At 42.6% G+C, this 21692-nt stretch overlaps 1 pseudogene; it reads left to right on the forward strand.

The window, feature by feature from the left end:
* LOC123486434 overlaps window positions 1-20453 on the forward strand; it is a 37728-nt pseudogene extending 17275 nt beyond the window's left edge.
* The last annotated feature ends 1239 nt before the right edge of the window (window positions 20454-21692 follow it).

Raw genomic sequence — 21692 nt, forward strand, 5'->3', positions numbered from 1 at the left:
CTGAGGGACCTTACAGATAATCGTGTGTGGTACAGAGATGAGGTAGTCATTCAAAAATCATGTTAAATAACATTTCTGTCTGCAACTTATATGACTTGTTACCTTAACTGGTTTAGACTTGCCATAACAAAGAGGTTGAATACTATTGAATCAAGACATTTCAGCTTTTCATTTTAATTAATTTGTAACATTTCTAAAAACATAATTCCACTTTGACATTATGTGTTATTATGTCGGAGGCCAGTGACACAAATTCTCTTAATTGAAGCTGGTAACACAACAGAAATGTAGGAAAAAGTCAGGAGTGTGAATACTTTTGAGGCACTGTAGATGCGGAGATTGCGGAAGAGTAGGGTTGGCCGTCATCCGAGTTGAGGAGTTTTGGGAGTTGATTGACAGTAGTGGTGCTTAACCAGGAAACGGTTTCTTGGTGCACATAAGCGTTTCACTTACTCAAAGATCTCTTTTTAGTTATTTAAGATTTGGTTCAGTGATAGAATCCCCTGGGAGATGTCGGTATGTTGGTTCTCTGTCAGAGAAAAGCCTGACCAATGACGTCGGGGAGGGTTGGTGGTAATGATAAGAGGGAGGCGCTGACCTGTGGGAGAATGCTTAGGCTGGTAATTTATTCGTACTAGGGAGGTTTTTGGGGACCCTGTAAAGAGGACACTCAGTAGACTGTAGCGTCTGGGTCTGTTTCTGACTGAAGCGTTTCCCTGTTCCTTTCTCGTCTCGTCTCCACAGCTAGAGAGGCCCACCAAGCTGATGCATAGGGGGCAAGAGCAGAGACTCAAGCCATCCCCCAATTCTGCTTTCCAGATGCCAAGGACTGGACCCCAGTGTCTGAATACAGCAGGTACAGTATGGGTTACTATACAACCCCACTGCATCACTGAAGAAAGCTCACCACCACACTGTTGGCCTATTAGTCCCATTCCTTCTACAACCAAGATGGGCACTAATCAGTTGGGATGCACAAGTGTTTCATATATAGATTAAAGTTTTAAAAACTACCAAATCGATAGTATGATTAGACGTGTAAATATCAACGGGTAAAATTAGGGAAGAAAACACAGAGATTTAATGCCATTATCTCCATGTGAATTCCTGGTAGACTCTTACTCTCACTCCTACTCCTGACAGCACGTGGGTCCCTAAAACAGTCTTCTCTCTCCGCCCACAGAGACTGACTCTTCACCAACCCTAAAGTGGGAATGAGATCCAACACTATGTTTCCTTTGATCACTGTTCAGTCTCTACAATCTGAATGCTGGTTTGACTATAATAGAGCTGTGTGTCTGTGTCTCTGTGTGTGTGTGTGTGTGTGTGTGTGCTCGGTACAGTGAGACCTTCTCGTTCTGTTGACTGGAGAGGATGGCAGCAGGAGTTTGGGTACTGCAGGCGTCTGCTGGTAAGTAAGCCACCATTAGTTCACTGGTCCCTGTTCTGTTAGCACCCTGCTGAGCCAGCCCTGTTTGTTTTTGACAAGGTTTTTTTTATCTGAACAACTGATGTTTTTTTCCTGTGGGACCATTGAGGAGTTATTGCGTCACCAAGCTGGGTGTGAGTAGGAGAGAAAGTAAATAAGTGAATTTTAATGGCCGTATGTAAACAAAGCTTGGTTGTTTTTGCCTTTCAACATCGGTCGGGATTAATCCTAGTATAACTGGACTCCTTCTGTTTCATGAGAGTTTCTCAGGAGAAGAATGACGGAAAAACAAACCATAAAATGTCTAAAGTCATTGTAGAGCACAACCCCATAAGGGTTTCTGTCTGATGTTTTATAATGAGCCCACATTTGGCTTGGAGTTCAGAAAGTATGGCTGTGTGGGATGTGTTGTGCTTTGCTGTGATTTTTTTATGTCACTGTTATGCCCAAGAATGTGTACATTCACACAGTGTGTATGTTTGTAGGGTTTGTCAGTGTGTTTTAGTAGCCTACTGTATTTATGTGTGTCACGTAGTCTTAAATTCAGTTGTGACTGTTTCTTGATTGTATTGAGCTCCGTAAGTTGCTGACATTGTAAGTAGCTGTGATCAGGCGACTCCTGATGCTGTGAGAGGTGTGAGGTTAGTTTTCTCCTCTCCAGTAACCCAGCTCCTTCCTTCCCTGGTGGAAGTCTAAGGAGCTGGCATGAGCAACGCATTCCTAAGGACTTGAACCAAAGCTCCAGCATGCTTGATTTTAATCATCCATTTGGAGAAAGCAGAGGAGAAAATTGCATACCTAATATGGACAAAGTGGATTGGGATTTCTTTATATGTATGCACGTAGTAATTTTTTGTGTGTGTGTGTGTGTGCTTTGGAGATGGATAGATCCAGGAGGCCTGGTTGGCTCCAGAGTAGACTGGTGTGTGATTGGTTTAGTGTGGAGGGTAGAGGTGATCATTAACTGTGTAGAGACTGCAGCACCTGTGTTTGTTTACAATGGGAAGCCTCAGTCTCTCCAGATTAAAGACGTCCACCAGGCAGAAAGGACAAATCTATAAATATTTGGTCAACCAAAGCTGATTGTGAATAACCTGGTGCTTTATCTGAATAAAAGCAAGTGCACACCACATAGCTTTGGTCAAGTTACGCTGTTGGCTTTATCATGTTTGTGTAGTATGATACTGTTACAGTATATTCTCATTGATGTTGCATATAAACCTAACCAAGCCCCTTTCTATTTATCTTAGTATCTATTGCCATATTACTGTCTGTGTCACCTTATAGCCTCTCTTCCCCAGTGACTGACTCTTAATTTGTGGTCCCCTGTTCCAGCTAAGTGGAAAGGGCCCTCGCCTTCCTGAGTGTGTACTCGTCATCAGCCGACTGGGCTGTTTCCACCTGTTCTCTAAGGTGAGTTCATGCCTCATAGCAGCAAACACACACACACACACACACACACACACACACACACACACACAAGACACACACACAACACACCCCTAGTTTTAGCCATTGTTGCGGTTACCTGTCTCTGCATTCGAGCCGGGCGCGGTGTTCCCAGGAGTGAGCTAGTTGAGGCTGTGCCAGCATTTCCACTCAAGGCATCTGTTCAGCATAAACCTTATTTTCTCGTTTTTCTCTTTCTGATTTCCCAGTTAAATTGATTTCCTTCTACTTGTTCGTGAGTTGAGATAACATGAAACAGAGTGCTCATTGTGTTTAAGTTCTCCATGCCTTATCTGCCTCCTCGAATCCTCTATGAAGAGTGTATTTAGTGAATAAGGCCCGTGAGGGAAACAGTTAAGAGGTAGTGAGGACGTATCTGATGAATGGAAATAACTTTTTGTTACTGTGTAGTGAGTGCTAAAATGTGCCGAAAAACTGTCTGAGTTCGTATCGTATTCATTTGGGCTAAAAGGATGCATAAATACAATGATTGTTTCTGTCTTGTGACAGCACGGGCACCTCAACAGTGAGGGTTGAACAGCCCCTCATACAGATGGGGGTGTGTTTGAAAGCTACCGTTTGAGGGCTTAGTAATAAGGAGAGTGAGAGAGGGAAATGTTTTCCAAGGAGTTTGAAGTGCTTTTCTAGTTAAGGGCGAGAAAGATCAGGAGTGTTTGATTTCACCGGGAACAGAGGGTGTGTGGGGAGTGGAGGTGATATCATATGACCCTTATGTGAGTGTCTCTCCAACAGACTTCTCCAGACAGGAGTAGGCAGGTCTGAAACAGACAAACACATGGGCATATTGGGTGGGATTTTCCTTTGCCCTTTTCCACACATATCAGACAGCCACAGAAAAGAAATTCATACTGTATTTGTCAAAGGAGCAAAGTAGCCTGGTTCCAGACATTATGCGGAGCTTTCCTTCAGACAGCAACACGCTTACCATTTCCATTCTTCATTCACTGGCCATACTGATTGAAGGTACTGGTCTTGGTCTGTTACTAGGACTCTCAATCTCATCCGCAAGTGACACCTTATTCCCTGTTTGGTTAACTGCTTTTTGATTCACGGTCCTGGTGACCAGCACTATATTGGGGCTGAGTGGTGATAGCGGTCTCACGCACTGATCGCAGTGCTAGAGCGTCACTACAGACTCTGATGTCCGATTCCAGGCTGTACTAGTCCATTCTAAATAAGAATTTATTTCTTAACTGACTCCTAGTTAAATAAAAAAATTAAGGAATTGGGAGATTCTGTTTAAAAAATTGAGTGTTATGTCTGCAGTGTGGTCTAACTCTCAACCCCCTGTCCTGTGCTGTATGTAGATCCTGGATGAGGTGGAGAGGCGGAGATCTCTGCAGCCCTAAGTCTACCCCTTCAGGAGGAGTCTGATGGAGTCACCCTTCCCAGCGCGAAGACCATCAAAGTCAAGACCCTTTCTGCCTGGAGCAGGGAATGAGGTTGGTAGATACATCAGCCCTTGGTTACTAAGGTTCCAGCAAGAAGGATGATGCATGAAGATAATGAGAGATGTATGCTTAATTGAGAAGCATGACCTGGTGACCTCTGTGAATGGAAGACTGGTTGTTGTTGACTGTGACCCCAGGTGGTGTTCTCTCCCAGGTCATTGAGCTGAGGCGCCCACATGGACTCCAGACTGGAGCATGTAGACTTTGACAGCTCTTCGAAGCTGCCTGAGTGGTCAGGTGGTGCAGGTCTTCGCCTCCCTGCTGCTGGGCGCAGAGTCATCTTTGTGGCTGATAAACTCAGGTGAGCGTTGCCAGACTTATTGTTAGTAACCCTTCTAGTGATGGGTAAAGATGAGAGAGAGAACTGAATCACCTTCTCATGGGAAGCTGTACCTGACTAATGGTCATGCCTCTTGTTAGAGGCAGGTGGGGGTTGTTGAAACTTGTAGTGTTAGATGATAGTTACTTGTGCCAAGTGAAAATGCTCAATAATACCTTTAGAGGAAGTGTAGTTTTCTGTTTAGGTAGTTCTGCAAACTGTTGTCATTTTTAAATAATGATTGAAACTACAGGTATTACAGATAAATCTGATACGTAGAGCTCTGAAGGCCTGCTCATATTTTAGTGTAAGGTTATCGCCCGACAAAGATCTTAACCCTCTGACATTAGGCTATAAATGGTAAAAATAGTTCCTAGGAATACTTCATCCTTCTCACACATGGTGGCTAGGAGTGAGATAAATTGCTGTCTAGGATTACATTGTATGTTAGCAATAATATCCCTCCTCATTTATCGCTGAAGTCCACTGTCTTTTTCTGCAGTGAATCCACCTATTCTAACTCCATTACAATAACATCTGCCTTAAATGAGAGGGATTTCATGTATCGCATGCTCTTTGTACATTTTCCCTTTTCTGTTGTACGTTCACACAGAGGCCTGACTGGATTTGTTCAATTTAAAAGGTTTTCTCAGACCCACCTCATTGCTGAGCTCAGGGTTCCTCTATCTGTAGTATTTCTGGACACATGGCTGTAAAAGTACAGACTGACTATGATAGTCATCATAACACTGTTTCACATGTCTTGGGCATTTCCTCTCACAGAGATGACATATCCTGAACTTTAAAGAACGGACTAACTTCAAAGAGAGATTATTTACATAGTATGTATAAAAGTTACAATAGTGGGGATTGCCCTGCCACTCTGCCAGTGCACTCTGGCTCACCCCTAACTGTTGATGCCAGATTTAATTCCTCAGTTGAGCTACTTGCCATTCACCCATCTGCACGGAAAATAGCAGCCTTCTACCGTTGGCTTTGTCGGTTGGTGCTTAACGGGTTTAGCATGCGGGGACAGGGTTAGAACTGTTAAATTAATCGGTGTAGCCATCTTGGACCGCACCTACCATCATGGAGTAATGGAACTCTCCCTGCATGGACTCACAACTGATGTGGTTCCAGAAGTGGGTCATCTCTCTGCCGGGGGCCACTGTCCAACCACAGCAGGCAGGTTGGGGTGGGGCCGATAACATGGAGCTAGGGGTCTCCAAGGAGCCAGAGTCCCACCAGGCAGGCACAGCAATCTGCCCCTGGCATAGCACAGCACTCTGGGCTGAGGGCTCTGTTAGGGGGGGCAGGTTTGTGTTGAACGGTAATCTCTACATATCAGAGGACAGTTTAAACAAACATCAGTGGGGGCAGACTGTGAGGGGAAGGAATGTACTTCCTGTGTGCAGCGACTCTCCCCTCTGATCTATGGCTTCACTGTCACTGTATGACTGATGGCGCCATGTTCATTCCCTGGTCCCTGCCTGGCCTGTTCACTACAGCCCTCTCTCCACCCAGGGGGACTCCGAAAAAGCTGTTTTTGTCGTCACTCTGCCGTTTGAGACAACGACAACGACTCCCGGGTTCATGTCAGTTGGCACATCACCCAAAGATTGTTAATCAGTCACCCATTTCTAAGGGCTCTCGTGAACAGCAGCAAGGACTTGAGAGCTGGATCGAATAGTCTGTGTCTGAGGTACTGTTAGTTAACAACACTGAAAATCAGCACCATGAGTCTGAACAGACTACAGTACTACAGCCCTGCTCAATATTATAACTTCATTGAAAACCATACACTATGACTTTTTTGAATATCATAAAACCTGCTTTGTATCAACACAATCAGCGCTCCCCAGAAAACGGACCAGACCCCCTGTGTCTCAGTTCCCATTGAAAACAGGATTCAAGGAGCCACTCTGGGCGTCATTGGGCCGTGTTGGGGAGAAGGGAGAGACCCTCTACTGACTTCACAGGGGTAAAAGGGTCTGGTCCCGCTGGAGACAGAGAACACAATCCAATCCCCAGAATTCCCTTCCAACACAACATGCATATAAAGGTGACTGGGTGTAATGTATATCCAATAGGAGAAGGGTCTGAGGGAGAGGAAAACACCAAACAGGCCATGTTAGGGGAATGTGTCAACACTGGGTTGTACTGTGGTAATATTTGATATATAAGTATTATTTTTAAACCAGATGGTTCGAGCCCTGAATGCTGATTGGCTGAAAGCAGGGGTATATCAGACCGTATACCATGGGTATGACAAAAAAGCTAAAATTATTTTTTGCCCTTACTCTATTAGCCCATACAAATGCATTGAATAACAGATTCACTACATGGAACAACAGATGGTCCCCCCCAAAAATCAGATGTTTATTATTATTATTATTATTATTATTATTATTGTAGTTTTTTTTTTTTTACATGTATTTAACCTCTTTATTGTTGGCGCTAAACAGTCTAAGTCCTGTCTAAGGGGGTTCTACTAAGCTATATGGAATTGTTTTAAGAAGGTCCATATAGGATCATTTTGCTATTTGATTTAGAATTTTGAGACCCCTTATATATTAAAATATGATTTGATTAACATTTTTATTTGGCCTTACTGCTGTTAGCCCATACAAACGCATTGAATAACAGATTCACTACATGGAACAACAGATAGGCCCCCCAAAAAAATAAAAGGATGTTTGTTCTGAAATGTCTGTCCTATATCTGAGAGAAATAAGAAAGATCAGCAAACATATTTTTTTTTTTTTACATGTATTTATTAACCCCTAATTTTTGGCACTAAACAATGGGCCATATATACAGTTGTATCATGTTTCAGGAGATGACCCAGATGCAGACAGTGTCGAAGTAACAAAAGTTTATTACAAAAACAGGGGGCAGGCAAACGACAGGTCAAGGGCAGGCAGAGGTCAGTAATCCAGAACAGAGTCCAAAAGGTACAGAATGGCAGGCAGGCTTTGGATCAGGGCAGGCAGAATGGTCAAAACCGGGAAAACTAGAAAACAGGAACTTGAGAAAGACAGGAGCAAGGGGAAAACCGCTGGTAGGGCTTAACAAAACAAAACGAACTGGCAACAGACAGAGAACACATGTATAAATACCCTGGGGAAAATGGGGAAGATGGGCGACACCTGGAGGGGGTGGAGACAATCACAAAGACAGGTGAAACAGATCAGGGTGTGACAAGTAGAGCAAAATGGAGAACACCATCGTGTTTGTGAGAGTCTCATCTTTCCACAGAGGTTTGTAGGCCAAACCGTTCGGACGCAACAGACGATTTTGCGAGAAGACCGATTTTCAGGATGTCTCATGGTCTGAAAAACACAGCTCCTAGCTCTGTCACCTTTCATTGCAGATGGAAGTGCGACATAGATGGATGCGGTGGATTGAGACGATCAATGCAAACAAACAGATATCTCTAGCTTAAACTGACAATTGTTTGTTTTTTTATTATTAATAATATGCTAATTAGAATATGCTAATTACACGTCAACCTTCGTTTTTTTTTTATGTTTATCTGACTTTTTTTGAAATTATGGTAAAACCATGTGCAATCAAGTATAATGCGTTTAGCCGACTAAGATCAACAAATGGTCATGAGAAGCGAATATCAAATTACAGACAAGGTATTAAAGCTTATGTTATAAGGCACTACTGACCCCTTAGGCATTGTTCTGGGCCATTAGCCATGGGGCCAGTAAATTAGGGGCTTGAGCCTACGGGGGTTACATGTACATTTTAGTCATTTAGCAGATGCTCTTATCCAGAGCGACTTACAGTAAGTATTTTTTCATACCGGCCCCCGTGGGAATCGAACCCACAATCCTGGTGCAGCGCAATGCACTACCAACTAAGCTACACGGGACTACGTGTACTGTTGCGTTAACCCTTTATTTGTACTGTAGGCTGTGTGACTTGTTTAAGGGGGTCACAGTGTTCGTTTGCCTAAAGAAAAGCGTCTTGGTATGTCTCACCAAAACGTTTTCAAAATGCTTTTATATCAGACATGTTGCTGCTTATCTGTGAAATCAAACAGCCAGACAGACAGTTACTCAGAACTGATGCTGATTAACCAGCAAATGGCTGCTGTAATAATAAAAGCGTTGATGCCTAATTACAAATTCATCGTGGTTACATCAGTCTGTAATTGCTTAACCAGATTTACCTGAAGGTCTCTGTGCTGGGATTGCTGCAGTGCTCATAATGTAAACACAATCTTCCAGTTATTATGGGTCTAGGGAGAGAAGGTTACCACCACAGAGAGAGTTTAGGCTTGTTTGATCTGCCTGTGAGTCTAAATGGGCGGGTCTAAACTTTCCCTGCCATTCTATTGTTAGGGCTTGCCTGTGGGCTAGGTTCAGAATATACAGGTTAAGACAAGAGGATTCTAATATCCCATAACTCTTTGCAGCATTCATGGGACCAGCATTAGTTAGCAACGGCGCTAGTAGATATCAATGGAGCTGATCCCATTTAATGTGTTTATTTTCGAACGCCCGCATGGAATTACTTTGTTGTCTTAACCTTCCCATTTTCAGCCTAGCCTGTGGGTGTAGAGGTGATTGAATCGCTTCTCTTTTTTTGGGCCAATCTGAGAGCATGGAGGTAGTTTCCGATTACTGAAGTGCTTTAATAAGTCAATGTTTCTATTGTATTTGATGAGAGGCCAACAGTAGAAGAGACAGGGGGTTGGGGGTAGGTAGTGTGTGTATGAGTGGGAGAGAGGGAGAGAGGGAGAAAGCTAGTGGGTAAGAGAGGGAGAGAGGGAGAGAGGGAGAAAGCTAGTGGGTAAGAGAGGGAGAGAGGGAGAAAGCTAGAGGGTAAGAGAGGGAGAAACAGGGAGAAAGAAAGAGCGGGGGGTGCAGAGGCAGAGCAAAAAGACCGTCTCTGAAAGCTTTTCTCATGGTCATGGTGAATTAATCAGGCTCTTGTTGTCTGAGGGGAGAAGGAAGGCTGCTTTCTGTACCTAGTTTCCACACCGCCACTGTAATATCAGGAAAACTTCAAACTAACCCATGGTAGTCACCAGATGTATTGCATTTTATTTGTTTAAAATCCTCCATTCACACCCCATTCATAATCTTCTTCTACCACCTGTTGAAATGACTGGGGTTTGCAGTGATTCAGGAAGAGCCCATTGCTCCAGACTCCAGCAGCCGTATTAATATGGTGTATGGCAGTCACTGTAACCCCAGGCTGTTAAAGTGAGCCACTGGAGGTAAGCTACAGTGTACCGCTCTAATCTGGGAACATGCTGAACAGTTTATTTAGTCCCTTATTACTCCTGAACACTGTTGTATCACACTGGAGCAAGCTGCTGGCACCGCACCAAACAACCTACAACAACTAACCTGCTGTGTTGTATTTCCCCAACACCCAAAGGTGGAGTGGATGAACATAGTGGAAACATAGGTCAAAGATTTCTGAGACTGAAAAGGAAACTCAGATGAGGGAAACCAGAGGCCAAGCATCTGACTTTCCTATAATTATTATTGTGTATTAATATATACACACACTACAAAGCCTTTTGCCTGCAAGAAGCACTGGATTCAATAGGACCATGTGTAGGGTTGCCCAAGGAAGCCTGATCTTTACTCTTCAACAGCTTCGCTGCAACTGTTCATACCAGGGAGTCCAAGCTTGGGCTTCGAGATGGGGACTTGAGATCCTTATGGAGAGGAAGTGGGGGAAAGACATTGGAGCTCTATGTGAATACTAAAACATTCTGCTAGATGAGGACTGAGGGTTGATTCATTACTTATTTTATATTTACATCATTTAGCAGGGATGTCAATGGGGGAGAAGTTGAGTTATGAGCATACATCAATTAAGATTCAGCTCTGTATAGATAATACACACACACAAAATGCACCAATGAGCAGTAACACTAAATTCAATCATCATTCTCATCATTGCTTAATTTGAGCCGGATCCTAATAAAAGCGATCAAAGTTCATTTGAGTTTCCTCAACGTTAATTCTCCTGACTCTAATCTGTCTGTTGTAGGCTACTAAAATATTTGATCAACTTCAAATATTGTTTCAAAAGTAAAACAAAGAGAGATAGACTTTTTGGCACAACTACATCGGTCATCACCGGCACGTGAGTTGCATGATTGGGTTATTGAGTCAGTGAAACTGGAAAGCATTTTTAGGACATATAATTTCAACCTCATGTGCAGCCTACAATATGTAGTGTCTCCACACACCTAGGCCTAGGCTATTGATGGATTCAAGACAAGGTCATTTTTATTGATCCAGTGTGTCAGTGTCAAAGTAGCTTGTCATTTAGACATTTGTGAGATATTAAAAAGATTCTGCCAAAGTCTCCAGTCATGTAAAATGATGCAGAATTGCATGAAATGCATTTATAAAAGGCACAACAACAACAAAATCCCAGACCCTAGGCTACTAAAAATGTTCCCCATGTGTGCAACTTCTGGAAGTGCCTCTACTCTACTGCAGTGCTTTATCAAGAGCTCCCCAGGTCACCCCCTCTCTTGCGCTCACTTTTTTCTTCCGGTCCCTCCCGATGTACATTCATTCATCATTCTCACCTGAAAAATATGTAACAGAGTTATATGTGCAGCATTAGGAGCTGTTAGGCAATAGGTGTACTGATGCTCCTGCCAGGGCCTGTGTTTGTCCTGGGGTGAAATGGGCCCGTCTGCATTGGCTGGTGGATGGTGTTGCAGACACTGGGACCTCCATCCTGCACCTGTGGGTCTGACAGAGTAGCTGTCCTATCCTGAGAGTTTCCTGGGAATCTGCATGCTCAGCCACAGGCAGACCCAGGCCAACCATTCCTGATCCGACATGCTTATATAACCCCAAAATGCAAATATCCACAAAGCAAAGTTAGGATCCCTCTAAACTTAAGTGGACATGGTTTTGTTATGACCTGGTCTGTAAAAGTCTAGCCATTCCTTTCTGCTTTAGGCTGCGTCCCAAATAGCACCCTTTTTTTCCCTATTGTCCCAAAAACAGCACCCTTTTCCCTATGTAGTGCACTACTACAATGAGCTCTGATCAAATAAGTTGTGCAATATATAAGGAATAGGGTGCCATTTGGCAGCAGCCTTAGAGAGTTGACTGGCAACGCTCTGGGCAGAGATGGTGTTTTTATTGCAAGTTCATCTTTTCCCATGAGTGTTTCCCTCAGGAACTGAGTCGTGTAAGTGATACTCATGGTATCAGTCCTCCTCCCCTGCAGCGCTAGCTCCCTGGCAGCATGTGGCCGAGGTTCTAAGAGCTGTGCCCCATCACTCCCTGTTTGAACATGTCAAACCCGGAGACTGGCTCTGTTGAAAGTGATCAGCTCCTTCTGCAAATAAAAATCAGACCGTGAAACTGAGACCGCTTTGTGCATCTATGTTATGATGAGTGAATAAGAAAACTGAACAGACCAGGACCTGCAATCATTGAGCCATGTAGATACTGGTTGCTTCAAAGTGTTATTAATAGAAAAGTAAAATGTATTAAACAAGATAAAGGTGTAGGAGAAGATTACATAATGAATGATAAGCGGGACAATATTTTGAGGGGAGTATGTGGTTGTGTAGAATATGGTGGAAGAGAACAATATGGAGAAAGATTCCTTATTAACACTGCATTCATTCGAGGGAGTATGTATAAGTGAGGTTAGTTTGTCGGTCCCAGATTTAGAGTTGTGGTATTTGTGTGTTGATGGGCCCCATGGTTTATTTTCCTCTCTATCTGTGTGTAAGGACGGAGGGACTGAGAGGGGGACAGAGGGGAGGGGGGGCACCTGTAGGGAGTGAGAAAGAGACATATAGTTGGGATTGTACGAAGCTGTCAAAATTCACCACCGGCAAGGGTGCTGTTGGGTAATATCAAACGGATTAAGATCTTCGCTAAACTAGGTAATACACAACCATCTTGATGGGTAAGGGAGTGGTTACCGTGGCGTTGCCACAGTGGAAGTGGTGTACTGAGGCCGGTACAGATGCTTTATATGAGCAGACTGTAGCTGTGGGCCGTGTGGTTAAGGGTGTATACACTGTAGTGGGAAAGGGAAATGAAAAAAAAATAAGTATGGGTGAATGTGTGGCTCCGGTGGTGTAAAGTGACTCAAGTAAAAATATTGAAAGCACTTACAATAATTTTGGGGGTAAATTTTATTTTATATTCATATTTGGGACAACTTTTTACTTTTAGTTCACTACATCTCCCAAAGAAAAGAATGTATTTAATCATTACATTTTCCCTGACACCCAAAAGTACTTATATTGAATGTTAGCAGGACAGAAAATGTAAATACAAATAAGAGAACATCTGGTATCATGTTTTGATCTGGTATGACTCACTAAACAACAAATGTTAATTTGTAAATGATGTTGAGTGTTGGAGTGCGGGGCTATCCGTAAATTTAAAAAAAACAAATGGGCCGGGTTTGCTTAATATAAGTAATAAATGATTTATAATATTTTGATATTAGATTTAGAAATTAATTTATAATTTAAGTATATTTTAAAAACCAAATACTTTTTAGACTTTTACTCAAGTAGATATATTGGAGTCATTTTTACTTCACATTTTCAATTAATCTCTTTTACTAATAATGAAGATTTTTCACCACTGGCTGCAATGGAAGTTGTCAGAATCAGTCTCCTGGCAGCCGGAATGTCAGGGAGGAGTGATTTATTGCTCATCCTTTCCTTTCCTGCCTTTTTTTATTTTCTTTTTTTGTTGGAGAGAAAGAACAGCCTGCTGAGAATGGATTTAGATGTTTAGACCAACTGATGAGGAAGGAAACGGTGAACTGGGTACATAGCTGCAGGTGTTACCCCCCACATATAAAGAATTGTTTAAGAAAAGATGGATAAGGTTGGTTTGGATGTTGGAAAGACTGGTTATTTATGACATTAAGTAATACGCCTCATTTGGGCTTCTTCTTGAGATTAGAGGAAGATAATGATGAACTTTAAACAATATAATAAGGTTTTATTTTTGTATTTATAGAAGAACATGAGAGTCACATTTTTGTTGTATCGTTTGTTGTTTTGGTCCGCCGCTGGCTCGTTGTTTTAATATTCAGGTTCATTTCAAAACACAACCCACCAAACCCTTTCAAAGGTAGGATAAAGTGAATTGATGGAAAATTGGATCCATGCTTTTCCCCAACAGTGTATATCTGGTCGGCGGATCGGCCCCTGAGTTCTGTGTTGGGATTTGTGAAGGTGGAGTGATAGTGTTCCTCCCGTCAGAGATATGATGCAAGAGATTTAAAATGATTAGATATAGTGATTGATATGTAATTGTCTGTCTCCTTCTGCAGTACCTGTCAGCTGTATCCAGTGGTGGCTTTATTCCGTGGCAGCACACCTTATCCCGGCCCTGCCTGCCTCCCATGGTGGATCATCGCCTGCTGCCCCACAACCCCCGGTGGGGCTCCTGTTCAGCTCACTGCCCAAACTCAAAGACCTGCCTGTGGAAGAGGTTGGTACTTGATTTTTTCCATTGGCCCCCTGGCTTTTCGTGTCTCCACTTCTTGCTTTTTTGATCAGTTTAATGTATTGGCTCCTCTCATCTGTGCTCTGATTGGTTTGCTTGAGGTAAGATTAGAGGTATTCCACTGTAATTCCACTCTGTTAGACACTGGGCTGGGGAGTTGGTACGGTAGAGAGAACCACAACAACAACAGTAATTAAAGTAATTTATCCTGTTGTTTTATTAAAATTATAATGAGGGATATATTTCATGAGGATTGCGTAGAGAATTTGATCTTGGATTGGTGCAGCATGGGAAGATTCAGAGGGATCGGATATACAGTAAGTAGGACATCTCACGAGACAGCTATAATGGTGGTCCCAACTCCCTCCCTCAGAGACCCAGTACCACCCTGGGTCCAGGATGAAACCACACTCTCATGATGACTGTCACAGGCTAATTTGAAAGAATGCCCTCTTGTCAATTGTTGGACCATCTGAACAATTATTTTCCAGTGATTCAGAGCAATTTTACCCTCAAACTTTTTTTAAATGTCATATTAATTCAAGCGCTACATACCAGAGATAGTTCTAAATCAGTCTCCAGTGTTAAATTCACAGTCACACATTGAGCAATAGCATTGTGTTTTCGAAAGGTCAGCGCTCAATTCTCTCAGAGCGGCTGGATGTAATATGACCCGTTTCTCTGTTTTGCTGCCCATGGACCCTGTAGGCTCCCAGTATTGAGTATTAGAATTCAAGCCATGAGCTTCCCAATATTGAGCTGTCAGAGTCCACACAAAGTGTGAGGCCTGCATAGCTATAATTGCCTGTTCAGTGCTGTCCAGCAGTCTCGCTGTGGTCAAAGTCTGACAGGACGTTGACCTGCAGTAGTTTTGTCACCAATTACAGAGAGAGGAGGACAAGACGACGCGTCTGCTTCTCTGCTCTCCCAGCTGGACTGTTCTGCTCTGTTCTGCAGCATTCTTGGAACGGAGCGCTGATTTGCCGAGGCACAGTGGAAAGAGGGGAAATCACTTGAATCTGTCCTCGTTAGAAAGTAGCAACAACTCCTCCTGCCTCAATGTGCTGTAGTGTGGCTGACCCTGGCCTAAACCCCCCAGTGAATGTGGCCTTGGCAGTTGGCAGCTGCTGCTGCCTGCAGGGCCCATGCCAGGGCAGCCTCAGCCCTCCACTCTGGGGTCCTGGGAGGGAGGTTCTGTCTCTCACTAAAAGCCTGGCAGGAGAAGCCATCAGGCCTCTTAAAGCCCAGCTCTCTGCCATTAACACAGTTAGTCCAAGTCAGCAGCATCTGCCCTCAGCCCGTGGAATGAGTGAAAAGACCATCTCACCTCGTCTGTCATACTTAACACAGGGCTTTTAATGGCCTGTCAACAGCATCTGTTGTCTTTACATCTGTCTTGATGTTGCTTGATCGACTCAATAAAAATTCCTCAAGTATCCTTTCAGTGCTTTTAAAGATCTTGTTTTAACGCTGGTATAACACTTCCAACTTCTGGAAGAGCTCGTCTTTCTCTTGATGGAGAGTTAGATTTATTTGTAGAGGGCATTGGGATTCCACTGTATGCACATGGAAGAAGCCTGGATTTGATTGAAGATTCCTAAATGTGATCGACCACCTCGATTCGGTCTTATGGAGCAAAAATAGTTTTTTTTAAAATTTTTTTTTTTTTTACATTGATAAAAGTAGAGCCTCAGAGCTAGAACATGGTATATCATACAATGCAGTTGATGAACAATGGGAAAGTAATTCTGCTTTGAAAGTTGAGTAAACTTGTAACCCCACTTTTGAGAAAATGGCCCTTGAATGTTTTGGTACACCTCCTGAAAGCTCTCCTTTGTCTACACCCATTCAGCATCGTTGACACATTCTTAAGCCTTAGCACCCATCTCTTTAAGGATTCATATGTGAGGCCATGTAAGCTAAACAGAGTGAGCAGTTTAGTAAACAACCAAAGATTTCAAGACTAAAAGTTGTAAAGTAGTAGCCTACAATAAAGAAAACTCCAGGATATACACTTTATCTAGTCCTTGGCCTATATCCTAATCTGACTTTGGTGCAGGTCATGTTGTTCTTCACATTACCATCTCTGGTAAACACACACTATATTAAATAAATAAAATCTAAGTTAATTTGTCACATGCACAGGATACAGAAGGTGTAAACGATACAGTGAAATAGTTACTTGCATAGTAGAAATATCAAAAACAGAAAGTGTCCAGATAAAATATTTTATAATTATTAGATGACACTTACCACACACTTGTCTAAATTGATGGGTCATGTGAAGGAAATGCTATAACCACCCCCCAGCCACATCTAGCTAAGTGGATGGGCCACAGTTGTCTAGACATGTGCACATGTTCATGAAATACAAGAGATGGCCGTAATACACCTGGCTAACTTGATGGGTCATGTAATCATCTGGCAAGTGGAGTCTTTTGTTTAGACATGTAGCTAGCTAGCTAAACAATGAACCGGCATAATCGGGCCAGCCGGGGACTCGGACGGTAAATATAACTACTACTACCAATACAAACATTGTCATAGCTGTAGTATGAATCTGCAGGTAGCTAAAGCTAACCAACTAGGTTCAATGTTAGCTAGCTAACATTAGGCTATAACTAGTAATGAAAATGGTTTTCTGATTCAAATAATATTACTACACAGATCATAACCGTAACGTTAGCTAGCGAGCCAGTAAGCTAATGTTCGCTAGATAGCGAACAGTACGCTTTAACTTGCAATGAAAACGACTTTCTGACAAAATTAGAAACTGATAATATCAGACAATGTTGCTAGACTCTTATCTGTATACATGGGTGAATGCTTCACGACAGACTGGAACCATTTAACTCTGTTTTGTTTGTAGCTACATCTTGTTTGGCCAGTGTTGTGTAAAGTCACTCCGGTTCACACTGACCGTGGCCTGTGCAGAAAGTAGCCCATCACTTTTTCCAACTGATCTGTTGATAGCGCCTGCTAAATTCAGGGCATCAATGTTGTTGAGAAAAGTAGCAAAACTTTTGCAGTTCTCGATGGCTAACGTTATATCTTTCATAAACGGTGCGGTAGAAAGGACTATAAACACATACTGAACAGTTCAAGTTATAGACAGAAGCATGCTCATGTCAGACCAATCCAAACTCATCTCTCGGCATGTCCAGCCCATCCATTATCTCAGCCAATCATGGCTAGTGGGATGGTTCCTGTCTTTTTCCGTAGCTAAACCAATTAGGCTCGTAATTTAACAATTGTATTCGTATTTACGGATGGAATAAAAGTTTGTTATTGAGGCACATGAAAGTTCACATGTTCCAGAATGCATTTCTGCCAAAAACGCATTTTGATAAAAAAAATACATGTTTAAGTTCAAATGCCTCTCTCCTGTGAAGTAGTGACGTGCACATACGCCTAGTTTCCTGAAATGAGTCACAAATATGTGACTTGTTTGTTTCCTTTGCAGGCTTTGATGGTGGACCTGGGAACTGACGCTTCATCAGACAGGTTGGTCTCAATTCTCCAGTACCTCCCCGTAACAAAGACCAGAAAGTTTATTGTAATATAATATGGACTGATCATTTGATATTTTTGTTTATTATCGCTAATTAAATTGTTATGCGTGTGTATAGATGGATGATGAGGCCTCGTTGTTGCCACGGAAACTCCAGTCTGCTCTTGAGCTAGCTCTGGAGCAGAGGAATGACATCATCAATCAGGACTCTGACAGCGAGTCAGGACGAAAGGTGAACGAGGGACACATCATCACTCTCTACTAAACCAGATGTTTGCGAATGTAAATTAGGACAACAGAGCACTGGCCACGTTTCAACCCTGTGAACAAGAACATGTACAGCACATGTCTGGGAGCAATACACTGTCTGTGGAGTGATGAGAACTCCTGGAATGGGTGATTCACCTCACTGAATTGAAGGTTACTGGTGTTCAGAATGTAGTGTTTGTTTAATGTTACGTATGAATACACTATCAGTCAAACATCAGCTCTAAATAACTCTTGTGTCATTCCCACAAATGATATAGGCTTTACTTGATTCTCAAGCACAATTCTCAAGCATAAAAAGAGTTCCATTGTAGATTGTGTTGCTTCTTTGTAGATGTATTGAACATGTATTAAGTGTGTTTCAGCATCATAATACTAACCTATCCTGTCTCGTCTGTTTCTGTAGAGTGTAACTCCTTGAACAGCCTGGTGCTCGGAGGCCTTCATCCGTTTCTTCCTGGAAACCATCGGCCACTACTCCCTTTTCCTCACCCAGAGCGAGCGCGGAGAACGCATCTTCCAGCGAGGCCTTCCGCAAGTCTGTGGCCTCCAAGAGCATCCGCTCGCTTCCTGGGGGTCTTCATGGAGTCCCAGATGTTTGCTGGGTTCATCCAAGACCGAGAGCTGCGGAAATGCCGGGCCAAAGGTAGAGCAAACCTACAGTGACCCTGTTAATCCACCCCTACACAACAGTCTGTAATGGTATGGTCCTGTCTACTTGTTAAAGAGATAATAACGTTACGTGTGTCCTGTCCTCCTAAAATGGATTCATTGTAGTTCATCATAACACAAATAATATGTCAACTGTAATGATTGGTAGAAATGCTCTTTAGAGGTAGGCTCTGCCACCCCTCACTTTTCCACCAAAGTAGTCCAAAATCCCTAAAGGGATCTTCTCAAACCTGTGCTGGTACGGACCACTAGTTGACAGTGGTTCTAGCTGGGTATTCAGTGCCATCTCCTGGTCACACAGTGAAGGGTATTTCACCCCATACCAAAACATGCCTTCCCTGATATATTGCACTGTAACATTACCTCACAATATAACATTAATAATAGTTAATAATTGCCTCATGTTATTCTGTCATTTTGTTGTGTTTCTGTCAGGACTCTTTGAGCAGAGGGTGGAGCAGTACCTGGAAGAGCTACCAGACACAGAGCAGAGTGGAGTGAACAAGTTCCTCAAAGGGCTAGGTGAGTTCTCAAATAAAATAAAATAGAATCTGCACTTAAAACATAGAAAAGATCTCCCCCTCAACAGACCTTTCCCGTCCACTTTACCACTGGGACAAATCGTAACCTGACTTAAAATGTAGGATGATACAAAGTTTTGGTCTAAAAGAAGCCTATTCACATTTGAGCCATGTTAATAATAGTATGCAGGCAGGTAATGTAGTAATGAGCACCATGTAGTCCAGGGTTCCCCAACTGCTGGATGTTTTTATCTTATTTTTATTGTTGGACATAAAAGACAGTAAAAGCACCAGCAAATCAGCTACAAGTGATTATAATTTTGGAAATCTGTGCCAAATTATTCCCATGCATTATAAAGAGATATATGTGATCGTATTCAAACCTAAGCAAGGTTCAAAATTATTATATTTTAGTCAAATATTATATCTGTTTGGGCTTCTTGCGGTCAATTTGCAGTCTACAACTTATTTGTAATTATGTTCCGGCTCCCTAACCATCCGCTCAAGAAAAAATCTGACCACGGCTGAATCCTAGTTGATGATTCCTGATGTAGTCTAAAGCATCAATAAACGGGATTCCATCCGAGGCACTATATAATTTCCCGACATTCACGGAGATCACATTCACAGTAAACGCTGCAGATGTCGGATTGAGATTGGAAAATGTCATCGAAGTGTGTAAAAAAAAAAAGAATTGCATGATGTGAACAGTTCTTACTTGCATTTTGTTTGTGTCTTTTAGGAAGTAAAATGAAGTTTCTTCACAAAAAGAACTGAGGAAACCTGCTACTTAATAACCAAATACCGGAGCATGAAAGCTTGTTCGACTGCAAACTGAAGATCTGATACACCCAAAACCCTGTATTTTATTGACTTATTCACTTGTTTGTCTATCAAGAACATCAATGAAATGTCAATATGTTGTACATATTTCACTGTAAACTGGCTGTGATACCCTCCAATGTAGCTTGATTCTTAGGTGTCTGGTACCTTAATTATGAGGCTAGTTACAGTAGGACGGTACAGAGTGAATGTGCCTTTGTTTCTGATTAACCACTGACATTAAAGTGTGCTTGAGAAGAATATGATCAGACTGAGTGAGTGAATGCAAGCTAATGTATGGTGGATGTACAGTTACTATGTTTTGTTTTGTATTTTAGATCATCGTTGTCCTGTCTTTTTGCTGAATGAGAGCTTTAAAGTCCACACCTGGTTGGGAGGATTTGTACATGCATTAACACATGAAGAAAATGATTGTAAATGTTTCAAACATGCATTGCTTTGTAAAATTCAGTAATTAAACACAAAAGACTTCAAACGAATGGATTCTTTGAACTTTTTTATGTGCTACTGTTCTGAAGAAACAGAACTTCAGCACTTACAGGAAGAGCAGTCGGTGAACAAGGTAATTGTTCCTCTTCAGGTGGAACCAGGGGTGGCTCTGTACAGACAGGGAGGTTTGATCACACATTTTAAAAAGTCAAACACTCAAAACAGATTTGAGTGCTGCAAGATGACAGTAAGCTTCCAACTCCGCAGAGCTGATAAAAGCATGGCAGTGACAACCACTGGAGTGATGTGTGAGGACATAATTAGGTTACTGGCAGCATGTGCATCCTTACCTTCAGGCTCTGATCAGACCCTACACCCAAACAAGGGCACTACGTTCATCCACCTCTGGCCTGCTAGCCCCCCTACCTCTACGGAAGCACAGTTCCGCTCAGCCCAGTCAAAGCTATTCGCTGCTCTGGCACCCCAATGGTGGAACAAGCTCCCCACGACGCCAGGTCAGCGGAGCCACTGACCACCTTCCGGAGACAATTGAAAGAAACTCTACCTCTTTAAGGAATACCTGGAATAGTATAACAATAATCCTTCTACCCCCCCCACAAAAAAAAAAAAGTGGTTGTCCCACTGGCTATCCTAAGTTGAATGCACCAATTTGTAAAGAGTCGCGGTCTGCTAGAAATGACTTAAATGTAAAGTGGTAGCTAGTGTGTACCTTTTGGGATTCCACCCCACATTTTTGTCATTTAGCAGACGCTCTTATCCAGAGCGACTTACAGTTAGTGAGTGCATACATTTTCAAACTGGCCCCCCATGGGAAACAAACCCACAACCCTGGCATTGCAAGCGCCATGCTCTACCAACTGAGCTACAAGGGACTTGCCAACTACACAGTTGGGATGCTGGGGGGGGGGGACTTGTCATTGAGTTGTCAGAGATGACGTCTAGTGATTTTATACCTTTTGGCAAGGAATGAAACAACAATCTGGAACTGAATAACGTGCGTAACTTGTCAATTTCGGGTGCCTATAAATGCATTGCTGGGTCATATTGATAATGACAGTAATATTGTATTACAGTCAATACTAGCCCAGAACACGTGTACAGAGATGAAACTGTCACTGAGTGTGTATTTGGGTAGCTGACTGGTGTACAGAAAGGCCATTCAGTGAATAAGATAATGTTTATGTTTTAGCTCTAGCCCACCAAGACAAGAGGAACAGAGGGTGTCAGGTTGAGACAATAGTCTCAGGACTAATAGGTTAGGTATACAG

Source organism: Coregonus clupeaformis, unplaced genomic scaffold, assembly GCF_020615455.1.
Source record: "Coregonus clupeaformis isolate EN_2021a unplaced genomic scaffold, ASM2061545v1 scaf1216, whole genome shotgun sequence".
In the NCBI taxonomy this organism is placed as follows: domain Eukaryota; kingdom Metazoa; phylum Chordata; class Actinopteri; order Salmoniformes; family Salmonidae; genus Coregonus; species Coregonus clupeaformis.